The sequence below is a fragment of the Moschus berezovskii genome, chromosome 9 (assembly GCF_049115385.1).
Source record: "Moschus berezovskii isolate FMDL1 chromosome 9, NW_MosBer_1.0, whole genome shotgun sequence".
Classification (NCBI taxonomy): Eukaryota; Metazoa; Chordata; class Mammalia; order Artiodactyla; family Moschidae; genus Moschus; species Moschus berezovskii.
The window spans coordinates 832,177-844,337 of record NC_142468.1 but is presented as its reverse complement, the minus strand read 5'-3'; the positions used below and the strand labels follow the sequence as shown (position 1 = coordinate 844,337).

The window sequence follows — 12,161 nt, the reverse complement described above, 5'->3', positions numbered from 1 at the left end:
GGAGCAGGTCCTCAGAAAGTGATCAACAATGGGATGCTGGCCAGAGAGGGTCAGAGAGAAGGACTAAAGGACAGAGGTGAAGACAGGACATGCTCAGGCGCTATGGTTGGGAACAAAGACCGCGTGTAGCCTCCTAACGGATACAAACGGCCTCTGCCAGAGAAGCAGTGCCCTCAAACAAGAGTCAAAAGCCTCAGAAATCAGCTTGGCTAGAACGTACAACAGACAATCAAGTGAGGTCTACGAAAAATAACTGTGAGTAGGGTAGAAGGATTTGAAGGCTTCTCCACTGGCTCAGAGGGAAAGACTCCACCTGCAACGCAGGAGATGTGAGAGAGGCAGGTTCAGTCCCCGGGTCAGGAAGATCCCCTGGAGGAGGAAACGGCAACCCACTCTAGTCTTCTTGCTGGGAAAATCCCACGGGCAGAGCCTGGCGGGCGGCAGTCCGTGGGGTGGCAAAACAGTTGGGCACGACTGAACACAGCACACGACAATCAAAAGAACTAAAATGTTTAAACAATGGGCAACAAAGACAGACTGAAAAAAAAAGAAAGAGCCTGGACAAAATGAAAACCGAAAAGCAGTGCCGGATTGGGCAGTGGTTTCCAGCACTTTCCTGTGAACAACCTGATCAACAGATTCCAACACCAGGCTCCCAAGGAAGGAACACCCCTATCCTCAAGGTGGCTGTGTGGTGCTCTTGAGCTTTTCTGTCTTTAGCTATTAGAACACACAACCATTCCCCTTTCTTCCTAATTCCATGCTGCCCCAAGCAAACCAATCTTCACTTGATACCTTTACCCGAAAAGAAAAATGCACTAATTAAGGACACACAGATATTTCACACACTTGTTGAGTTGTATGCCCACTGTAAGCTGGTAAAATGTCACCGGGGTTTACATCAGGCTTCTGTGATTAAAACTACAACTACATGCACGAAATCGAAGAATGAAGAGAAAACACAAACAGCATAAAGATCCAACATTGAATCCTATCTGCCGCCAAGGAACACTTAACAGTCATTCATACAAGACACAGCAGTGGTATACCATGCCCCTGTCAACGGTTTCTGACTTTTTCTCATTTCAGAAGAAAAGGAAAACAATTATAAAAAGCAACATTTAGTTGATATTTAGTTGTGAATGCAAAAGGAAGCAGAGAAACTTCTAGTCTACTGCAGATGAAACAAATAATGAAGTTATAATTTGTTATAAATCTATGATCTACAGAATACTATCAACTTCTACAACTTAAACATGGTCAACACAAAACTTTGCCAATTTTCAGATACTTAACTGATTTTTTTTTGTGAGACATTAAAAAAAAAAGAGGGAAACAAAAACTAACAAGTTAATGAAAAAGTTCCTGTTTTTGGTAAAGAAAGGAGTTTCAGACCTGGCACAAATTCCCTATTCCTCAATAATTAGTTTCGCCTTCCCCTTTCCAGCACCTTCAGTAGTAAAGACATCAACATTCATCTCTAGTTTCCAAGCACCAGTGAGAGCAAGATCACATCACAACATTGTGGGCACCTTCCTCTTTTTACAACTTTTCTTTTATTATGACCTGTGACAGAGAAAGGCTCAGGGATGGGACGATTGTAACCCCACCATGCTAATACTAGCTACTCACATTTTGTGTTCATTTCTGCTCTTTTGGTGTATGGCGGTATCCCCGTTACCAGCAGGGGCCTGCCAGCTCCTGAGAATCTAGACCGACGGGCTCGACTCCTGCAGACTCTCAGCCTGTGCAAGTCAGATGCCCCCTGGCCCAGGGCTCCATGAGGTCCTCAGCAGACACCCTCAGCTTCCTCCGAGGCACTGAGGGTCATCGCAGTTCTGTAACTGCAACCAACCAAGCAAGGCTTGGGTCCTTTTCTGCATTTTATGAAAGACAAAAGTGAAAGTGAAGTCGCTCAGTTGTGTCCAATTCTTTGCAAACCCATGGACTATAGCCCACCAGGCTCCTACGTCCATGGAATTCTCCAGGCAAGAATACCGGAGTACCAATACAATAATGTAAAGTAATTAGCCTCCAATTAAAATAAATAAATTAAAAAAAAAAAGAATACCGGAGTATGTTGCCATTTCCTTCTCCAGAAGATCTTCTCAACCCAGGGATGGAACCTGGGTCTCCCACATTGTAGGCAGATGCTTTACCGTCACGAGGGAATGAAAGACAAAAGCAAAACCCAAACACACACAAAAAGCCTTCCTTAGCACAAGAGACTTGAGCAAAGACTTGGGGAAGGCAGAGGACAGCAAGCATGGCAGCAACAGAGAGGGAACTGGAAGCAGGAACACCCTGGATCCCTCCCACCCCCACCCCTCGGGAGGCCATTATCTCACCTGTTCCCTGGTCTCACATCAGCTTTCTGATTCTCTTTTCTTGCTCCTCCCTCATTAGGAACAAAACCAACAAATCGGGCCCCTTGTCTCTTATCAGGCAGCTTCCTCCACTCTGAACCCCTCGGTCCCGGTTAACAGCCCGACTCACAGCCCTGGCGAGCCCGACCAGAAGGCGACCTCAGGGCACTCACTGCCACACCCAGGACGCTGGTGCCCACTGCAAGACCTTTCTCTTCTCCTTGCTTATTCATAGGCTGTCACGCAGGCACCACACTCTGTGAGTGCCTGTGTCCTAAGTCACTTCAGGTGTGTCCGGCTCTTTGTGACCCCATGCTAGGCTCCTCTGTCCATGGGATTCTTCAGGCAAGAACACTGGAATGCATTGCCATGCCCTCCTCCAGGGGATCTCACAGTCTGCTAACTGAAGAAACACTCTGAATGTTTATTTGCAGCCAATACTGTACAAAGCCCGGCGAGAAGATCCACTCTGAAATCAAGGAGCACAGGGTCCAGTGCGGGCACTCGGGCAGGTGGAGCAGCCTAGGGTGCCAGACCCAGCAGAGTAATGAGAGGCAGGGAGAGGAGCAGAGGAGCACGAGGGAGCACCTCCCCCAGCTCAACGCCTGTGGAGGCCAGGCACCGATGGGCAGCACACAGTCTACCAGGAAGATGGAGAGCACGGCCTGTCTGGGAACCTGCAGAGTTCAGTTCAGTTCAGTCTCTCAGTCGTGTCCGACTCTTTGCGACCCCATGAACCGCAGCACGCCAGGCCTCCCTGTCCATCACCAACTCCTGGAGCTTGCTCAAACTCATGTCCATTGAGTCGGTGATGTCATCCAACCATCCTCTGTCGTCCCCTTCTCCTCCTACCTTCAGTCTTTCCCAGCATCAGGGTCTTTTCAAATGATTCAGCTTTTCCCATCAGGTGGCCAAAGTATAGGAGTTTCAGCTTCAGCATCAGTCCTTCCAATGAACACTCAGAACTGATCTCCTTTGGGATGGACTGGTTGGATCTCCTATAGTACACGGGACTATATGAGTCTTCTCCAACACCACAGTTCAAAAGCATCAATTCTTTGGTGCTCAGCTTTCTTTATAGTCCAACTCTCAATCCATACATGACTACTGGAGAAACCATAGCCTTGACTAGACAGACCTTTGTTGACAAAGGAACATCTCTGCTTTTTAATATGCTGCCTAGGTTGGTCATAACTTTCCTTCCAAGGAGTAAGTGTCTTTTAATTTCATGGCTGCAGTCACCATCTGCAGAGATTTTGGAACCAATAAATTAGAACCAAATATTTGGAACCAGTATTCCAAACCAACATTTGGAACCAAATAATGTCTGCCACTATTTCCCCATCTATTTGCCATGAAGTGATGGGACTGGATGCCATGATCTTAGTTTTCTGACTGTTGAGCTTTAAGCCAACTTTTTCACTCTCCTCTTTCATCAAGAGGCTCTTTAGTTCTTCACTTTCTGCCATAAGGGTGGTGTCATCTGCATGTCTGAGGTTATTGATATTTCTCCCAGCAATCTGGATTCCAGCTTGTGCTTCATCTAGTCCAGCATTTCTCATGATGTACTCTGCATATAAGTTAAATAAGCACGGTGACAATATACAGCCTTGACATACTCCTTTCCCGATTTGGAACCAGTCTGTTGTTCCATGTCCAGTTCTAACTGTTGCTTCCTGACCTGCACACAGGTTTCTCAAGAGGCAGGTCAGGTGGTCTGGTATTCCCATCACTTCAAGAATTTTCCACAGTTTGTTGTGCTCCACACAGTCAAAAGCTTTGGCATAGTCAATGAAGCAGAAGTAGATGTTTTTCTGGAACTCTCTTGCTTTTTCCATGATCCAACAGATGCTGGCAATTTGATCCCTGGTTCCTCTGCCTTTTCTAAATCCAGCTTGAACATCTGGAAGTTCACGGTCACATACTGTTGAAACTTGGCTTGGAGAATTTTGAGCATTACTTTACTAGTGTGTGAGATGAGTGCAATTGTGCAGTATTCTTTGGCATTGCCTTTCTTTGGGATTGGAATGAAAACTGACCTTTTCCAGTCCTGTGGCCACTGCTGAGTTTTCCAAATTTGTTGGCATCTTGAGTGCAGCACTTTCACAGCATCACCTTTTAGGATTTGAAACAGCTCAGCTGAATTCTATCACCTCCACTAGCTTTGTTTGTAGTGATCCTTCCTAAGGCCCAGTTGACTTCACATTCCAGGATGTCTGGCTCTAGGTGAGTGATCACACTATCGTGATTATATGGATCATGAAGATCTTTTTTGTATAGTTTTTCTGTGTATTCTTGCCACCTCTTCTCAATATCTTCTGCTTCTGTTAGGTCCATACCATTTCAGTCCTTAATTGTGCTCATCTTTGCATGAAATGTTTCCTTGGTATTTCTAATTTTCTTGATCTCTAGTCCTTCCCAAAATATTGTTTTCTTCTATTTGTTTGCACTGATCGCTGAGGAAGGCTTTCTTATCTCTCCTTGCTATTTTCTGGAACTCTGCATTCAAATGGGTATATCTTTCCTTTTCTCCTTTACCTTTAGCTTCTCTTCTTTCCACAGCTATTTGTGAGGCCTCCTCAGACAGCCATTTTCCCTTTTCGCATTTCTTTTTCTTAGGGAAGGTCCTGATCCCTGCCTCCCGTACAAAGTCACGGACTTCCGTCCATAGTTGTTCTGGCACTCTATCAGATCTAATCCCTTGCATCTATTTCTCACTTCCACTGTATAATCCTAAGGGATTTTATTTAGGTCATACCTGAATATCTAGTGGTTTTCCCTACTTTCTTCAATTTCAGTCTGAATTTGGCAATAAGGAGTTCATGATCTGAGTCACAGTCATTTCCCAGTCTTGTTTCTGCTGACTGTTTAGAGCTTCTCCATCTTTGGAGAAGTCTACTATCACCTCTGCTTTTAATTCTATTGTGAGAAAGGACTTTATCAACACCTTTCCTTTTTCTATTTTCCAGACTACATGCTGCTAAGAGTGCCAATCTGGTTTCCATTAGCACTTAAAATGCAGCAGCCTTGAATCACGTATCAGACTGCAGGAATCTGTGCTTACAGCTATAAACTTTCACAGGGCTGCTGCCAACTCATTTTTCAAGCACAATCCCACCTTCTAAAAATGTTAATTTTAATTCATAATGAACTGTCTAATTTAATGCCATGAACACTGGAGATCAAAGAAACTAAAGTCATCCTGCCTTGGCCCAGCCTCCCTCCATTTCAGCTTTCACTTCAACACAGCCACGCCCTGACCCTACGTCTGTGATTTGGAAGAAAGGTCCTGGAGGGCTCTGGAGGTACTCAAATACACTACAGGTCGAGAGCAGGTGCGCCCCTGTGTCCCCTCTTTTTGTTTCAACGATGAAGTGTGTATCCTATTTTCCTGATGCCAAGTTGAGCAATTATGACAAGGGTATGACCACAATTATGTTGCCATGAGAAAGGTACAGATTGTTTGTGCTTCTTAATAATGTACCCTATCATTTAAATTTTTGCTTTTAAAGTGGTTTCAAAATCCAAAGCTGCAAAAACAGACAATTCCCATTTTCATAATCACTACTTTTTAACATTCTGCCACATTTGTCTTCTTTCTCATACATTCTCACACACACACACACACACAACTTATTCTTTTATGATCAACTTCAGAGTAGTTTGCACACATCATGCACCCTACACTTTAGTAGTTCAGAGTGAAAAAGGTGTCAGTCGCTCACTCATGTCTGACTCTTTGTGACCCCCACGGGCTGTGGCCCACCAGGCTCCTATGTCCACGGGATTCTCCAGGCAAGAATACTGGAGCAGGTTGCCATGCCCTCCTCCAAGGGATCTTCCAAACCCAAGGATAAAACCCAGGTCTCCTGCACTGTAGGCAGATTCTTTACTGTCTGAGCCACCAAGTAAACCCTAGTAGTTTAGAGTGCTTTTCCTAAAAATTCTCTTAAGTAAGCTCAGTACAGTTATCAAATTCAGAAAGTTTGATATTGATAAAATAATCTACGGTCCTTTTGGGCTTCCCAGATGGCTCAGGGGTAAAGAACACCTACCAATGCTGGAGACATGGGTCGATCCCTGTGTTGGGAAGACCCCCGGAGGAGGAAATGGCTCCCCACTCGTGTTCTTGCCTGGAGAGCCCCACGGACAGGGGAGCCTGTCGGGCTGCAGTCCACGGGGTCGCACAGTCAGACACGACTGAGTGACTGAGCATGCATGCGTGGTCCCTTTCCTGGTGTGTCAACCGTCTGATGTCCTTTATGATGGCTCATTTTATGTGTCAACTTGCCTGGACCATGGAGCGCCCAGATATTAAGCCAAACGCTACTGCGAGGGTTTCTGTGACGGTGCTGGAGAATAAGATTACTATTTAAACCGGTAAACTCTGGGTAAAGCAGTTTGCCCTTCATAAAGTTACGAGCGCACAGCAGCACCCCATCATCAAAAGGAAGTGACAAGCGTGAAACTGGGACTGAGCAGGTGCTGAAGGCACAGCTATGCTCTGTGACGAGGCAGCTCACACGCCTGTGTCCCCCTCCTGCCCCACCACCCTCTCTCTCAGCCTGCAGCGCTGGCCCACGGGGAGCCCCCGAAGATCAGCAGACAGAGAACACAAGACTCAGGCCTGCTTTACAGATGGTTCTGTGCCATACAGACAGTCACAAAAACACTACGGCTCCTTTCTGGGACACAACTTAAGGCAGTGGTGATGAGACCACGTGACCAGCTACAGACATAACGACTGTAATCGTCAGTCTTGTTTTGTTCTCTGATTAGTAATATGTTGTTTCTTGTTTCGTTATCCTGCTAATAACATGTTTGTGGGGAAGTGTGTGTGTATAAAACAAGTATCTTTATTCTCTTCCCTCTCTTAACCCCTTTATGTAATATGTATTAATTTCACAGTATTTAAGTTACAGGATGGCAAGGAGTAGAATAAACATCACTCAGGGACTCTGACGGAGAAGGCAATGGCAAGCCACTCCAGTACTATTGCCTAGAAAATCCCATGGATGGAGGAGCCTGGTAGGCTGCAGTCCATGGGGTCGCTAAGAGTCGGACACGACTGAGCAACTTCACTTTCACTTTTCACTTTCACACATTGGAGAAGGAAATGGCAACCCACTCCGGTGTTCTTGCCTGGAGAGTCCCAGGGACGGGGGAGCCTGGTGGGCTTCCGTCTATGGGGTCACACAGAGTCGGACACGACTGAAGTGACTTAGCAGCAGCAGCAGCAGCAGGGACTCTGAATCCTCTTCTGAGGAAAGGTTTCTGGTGTTTTCATTGTACACAGGACAGGTATAAAACAGCAGCAGCAAGTGTGACCTTGCTATTGTTCCATCTGGGGATTAAGCCTGGTTTAAGGAGACACACTAATGTCAGATATCTGGCCATTCAGACGTGATTCTGAGCGTCTCTATGATGATGTTTTTGATTAACATTTAAAATGGGCTTTGAGTAAAGCAGACTGTTCTCCATAATGTGGATGGGTCTCAATCAATCAACTAAAAGCCTGAATAGAACAAAAAAGACCAGCCTCCCGTAAGGAAGAGAGAATTCTCTGATCGGAACAGAGCCTCTTCTGGATTTCAAGCCTGCTGGCCTACCCTGTAGACTTTAGATTTGCCTCCACGTCATATGAGCCAGTTCCTTATGATAAATCTCTTTCTCTGTGTACACGCATTCTATTAGCTCTGTTTTTGGGAGAACCCTAACACATCCTTTAATAGCATTTTTTTCTTGCATACAAAGTCCAGTATATAATCACATATTTTATCTGTCTCTTTAATCTGATTTAATCTTGAAGATGTCCTCAACCTTTGTCTTTTATAACTGACTTTTTGAAGAACAAAGGTGTTTGTTTAAATAGAACCTTCTGTTTGACTGATACTTCCTCATGATTCAAGTTCTGTGTGACAACCAGGACACTACTTAGATCGTGCGCTTCTCAGGTATCACGACCAGAAGCATGTGCGGTCAGCCTGTTTCTCACCGGTGACGTTATTTTTGTTCACCTAGTCAAGGAGCTGTCCAGTTTCTCCATTATACAGGTAACAATTGGGGCCATTAAGGTACCCTCAGTTCAGCTCAGCTCAGTTCAGTCACTCGGTCATGCCCGACTCTTTGTGACCCCATGGACTGCAGCACGCCAGGCCTCCCTGTCCATCACCAACTACCGGAGTTCACTTAAACTCATGTCCATCGAGTTGGTGATGCCATCCAACCATCTCATCCTCTGTCGTCCCCTTCTCCTCCTGCCCTCAACTTTCCAAGCATCAGGGTCTTTTCCAATGAGTCAGTTCTTCGCATCAGGTGGCTAAAGTACTGGGAGTTTCAGCTTCACCATCAGTCCCTCCAATGAATATTCAGGACTGATTTCCTTTAGGATGGACTGGTTGGATCTCCTTGCAGTACACTGGACTCTCAAGAGTCTTCTCCAACACCACAGTTCAAAAGCATCAATTCTTCGGCGCTCAGCTTTCCTTATAGTCCAAATCTCACATCCATACATGACTACTGGAAAAACCATAGCCTTGACTAGACAGACCTTTGTTGGTAAAGTAATGTCTCTGCTTTTTAATATGCTGTCTAGGTTGGACATAACTTTCTTTCCAAGGAGTAAATGTCTTTTAATTCCATGGCTGCAATCAGCATCCACAGTGATTTCGGAGCCCAGAAAAATAAAGTCTGACACTGTTTTCACCGTTTCCCCATCTATTTGCCATGAATCACTGAGGATGCTGATTGCAGCCATGAAATTAAAAGACGCTTACTCCTTGGAAGGAAAGTTATGACCAACCTAGATAGTATATTAAAATGCAGAGACGTTACTTTGCCAACAAAGGTCCGTCTAGTCAAGGCAATGGTTTTTCCCGTGGTCATGTATGGATGTGAAAGTTGGACTGTAAAGAAATCTGATCGTCGAAGAATCGATGCTTTTGAACTGTGGTGTTGGAGAAGACTCTTGAGAGTCCCTTGGACTGCAAGGAGATCCAACCAGTCCATTCTAAAGGAGATCAATCCTGGGTGTTCATTGGAAGTACTGATGCTAAAGCTGAAACTCCAATACTTTGGCCACCTCATGCGACGAGTTGACTCATTGGAAAAGACTCTGATGCTGGGAAGGATTGGGGGCAGGAGAAGAAGGGGACAGCAGAGAATGAGATGGCTGGATGGCATCACCAGCTCGATGGATATGAGTTTGAGTGAACTCCGGGAGTTGGTGATGGACAGGGAGGCCTGGCGTGCTATGATTCATGGGGTTGCAAAGAGTCAGACACGACTGAGCAACTGAGCTGAACTGAATTGATGGGACCAGATGCCATGATCTTAATTTTCTGAATGTTGAGCTTTAAGCCAACTTTTCCACTCTCCTCTTTCACTTTCATCAAGAGGCTTTTGAGTTCCTCTTCACTTTCTGCCATAAGGGTGGTGTCATCTGCATATCTGAGGTTATTGATATTTCTCCCGGCAATCTTGATTCCAGCTTGTGCTTCTTCCAGCCCAGCGTTCCTCATGATGTACTCTGCATACAAGTTAAATAAGCAGGGTGACAATATACAGCCTTGACGCACTCCTTTTCCTATCTGGAACCAGTCTGTTGTTCCATGTACAGTTCTGTCGCTTCCTGACCTGCACACTATCATCATTACAAAATCACAAGTTTTCACCCTTCTACTCCTTCCACACTTATCAGTCAGCAGCAGACTGAGAAGAATCCTCCCTTCTTCCTGTCTATCACCAAGACTCTTCATGGATTACTGTTTTTTCCATGACTTAAAAATTCATTCTTGCCCTGTTGACCCATAATTGGTCAGTGGAAACAGCTTCAAGCTGGCTTCTCTGCCCTTTAGACACAACTCCTTCATTTTCTCTCCTCCCTTTTAAGCACTTGCTTGCACTCTCTTAAGTAGCCCCGACCCCCTTCAATGGGCACGGTGTGAGAGACCCAGATCGGGGTGTCAGTTGTGCTCACTGCTCCTGAATCTCTGGCCTTCTGGGCTCTTTCATGAGCAGAACTAGGAAATAAATGCTTATACCATTTGATATATATGGATATACACACATATTTAATCTGCTGCACAAATACACTCTATAAGAACTTATACTGTACAAAGACTTATGTTTTACACATGTGTGACATGTGTGTTTCAAAATATTGTGAGAGATTCTTCATTCAACTGGTGTATGATCATTTCCTTACAACCTCCAACTGCAAGAATTATTTAAAAGTGAAATTATTTGAGCTTATTTCTTATTTACCAGTTTCAGTCAGTCAGTTCAGTTGTTCAGTTGTGTCTGACTCTTTGTGACCCCATGGACTGCAACACACCAGGCCTCCCTGTCCATCACCAACTCCCAAAGCTTGCTCAAACCCATGTCCATCGAGTCAGTGATGCCATCCAACCATCTTATCCTTCTGTCGTCACCTTCTCCTCCTGCCCTCAATCTCTCCCAGCATCAGGGTCTTTTCCAATGAGTCTGTTCTTTGCGTCAGGTGGCCAAAGTATTGAAGCTTCAGCATCAGTCGTTCCAATGAGTATTCAGGACTGATTTCCTTTAGGATGGACTGGTTTGATCTCCTTGTAGTCCAAGGGACTCTCATGAGTCTTCTCCAACACCACAGTTCAAAAGCTAGTTTAAGTCACCACAAAGAACCAAAAAGCATATAGTCAACTTACAGGAAGTAAAAGAGCAGTGACCTAACGCTGAATGATGAAACCCAAGTGTCAGTGTTGAACGGATGGAATGGGAAGCACATCAATGATGCCCACGTCCCCAGATGACTGACATGCCATCACTGAGCCACTTGTCCTCAAACAACCCGTCAACTCACCTCCCTGTGTCCTCCAATAAATATCGGGATGTCAGCAACTACAGGATACTTGGTGGCAGCTGAAGCAGAGAAGAGGCTAAGAAATTTGAGGAATCAGGTCCTATACCACTTTCCCACCAGCTTTTACGATTGGAAGTAAAGGCTAGGATCGGCGAACGTGTCCATGGTGTGAGGGGTTCTGAGCTCCACTTCTCTGTGCTACAGCTCATTGGCACATGCTTCCATGGTGTGAGGGGCTCTGAGTTCTGCTACAACTCAAAGAACTGTATTTTTACTGTGACCTCAAGTGAAACTGAAATTGAATCTCAAACTGGGAACAGACATGCATACATACGTGCGGTCTAAGCCTGCATACGCAAGACAAATCACAAGTGTGGCATAAAGAGTGTAATCAGGGCCTGCTAGCCGCTCCGTCACACATACGTGCGGTCTAAGCCTGCATACGCAAGACAAATCACAAGTGTGACGTAAACAGTGTAATCAGGGCCTGCGAGCCACTCCGTCTGTGGCTCCCATCTCTGATTCAGTCGCAGCTCTATGACTGAGTATGAAGGACTCGTTACTCAGAGCCTTTTCCTTCTCTTTAGATGAAACCCACTGTCCAGCACATCCCTCAGGAAGACTCCCTATCTAAGGTTTTTTCTGAGTTCTTGAATACTCAAAACTTTTCTATAGTTTTAATCTTAAAGCTGAATATAATTCTTGATTCACACCTTCTTTCCTTAAGCTCCTTTAAAAGTAAAGAAAGTTGTTTCAGTGTTGCCTTGATGCCACTTTTGAGAAGTCTGACATCAGCTAACATTCCTACCACGAACAGGAGATCCAACCAGTCCATTCTAGACGAGATCAGTCCTGGGTGTTCATTGGAAGGACTGATGCTAAAGATGAAACTCCAATACTTTGGCCACCTCATGCGACGAGTTGACTCACTGGAAAAGACTCTGATGCTGGGAGGG

The 12,161-nt window shown here is 45.2% G+C and overlaps 1 protein-coding gene across 4 annotated transcripts in view; it reads right to left on the bottom strand.

Moving 5' to 3' along the window:
• Positions 1–12,161, bottom strand: part of RPS6KA5 (ribosomal protein S6 kinase A5) — a 189,525-nt gene that overhangs the window by 137,954 nt on the left and 39,410 nt on the right. The window contains exon 1 of one of the 4 annotated variants that reach the window (XM_088839363.1): positions 2,349–2,497. The exons of the other annotated variants lie outside the window; for them this stretch is intronic. The gene's annotated coding sequence lies outside the window, so the exon portion shown is untranslated. Of the gene's footprint in view, positions 1–2,348; positions 2,498–12,161 lie in introns of those variants that run through there. 4 annotated transcript variants of the gene reach the window in all.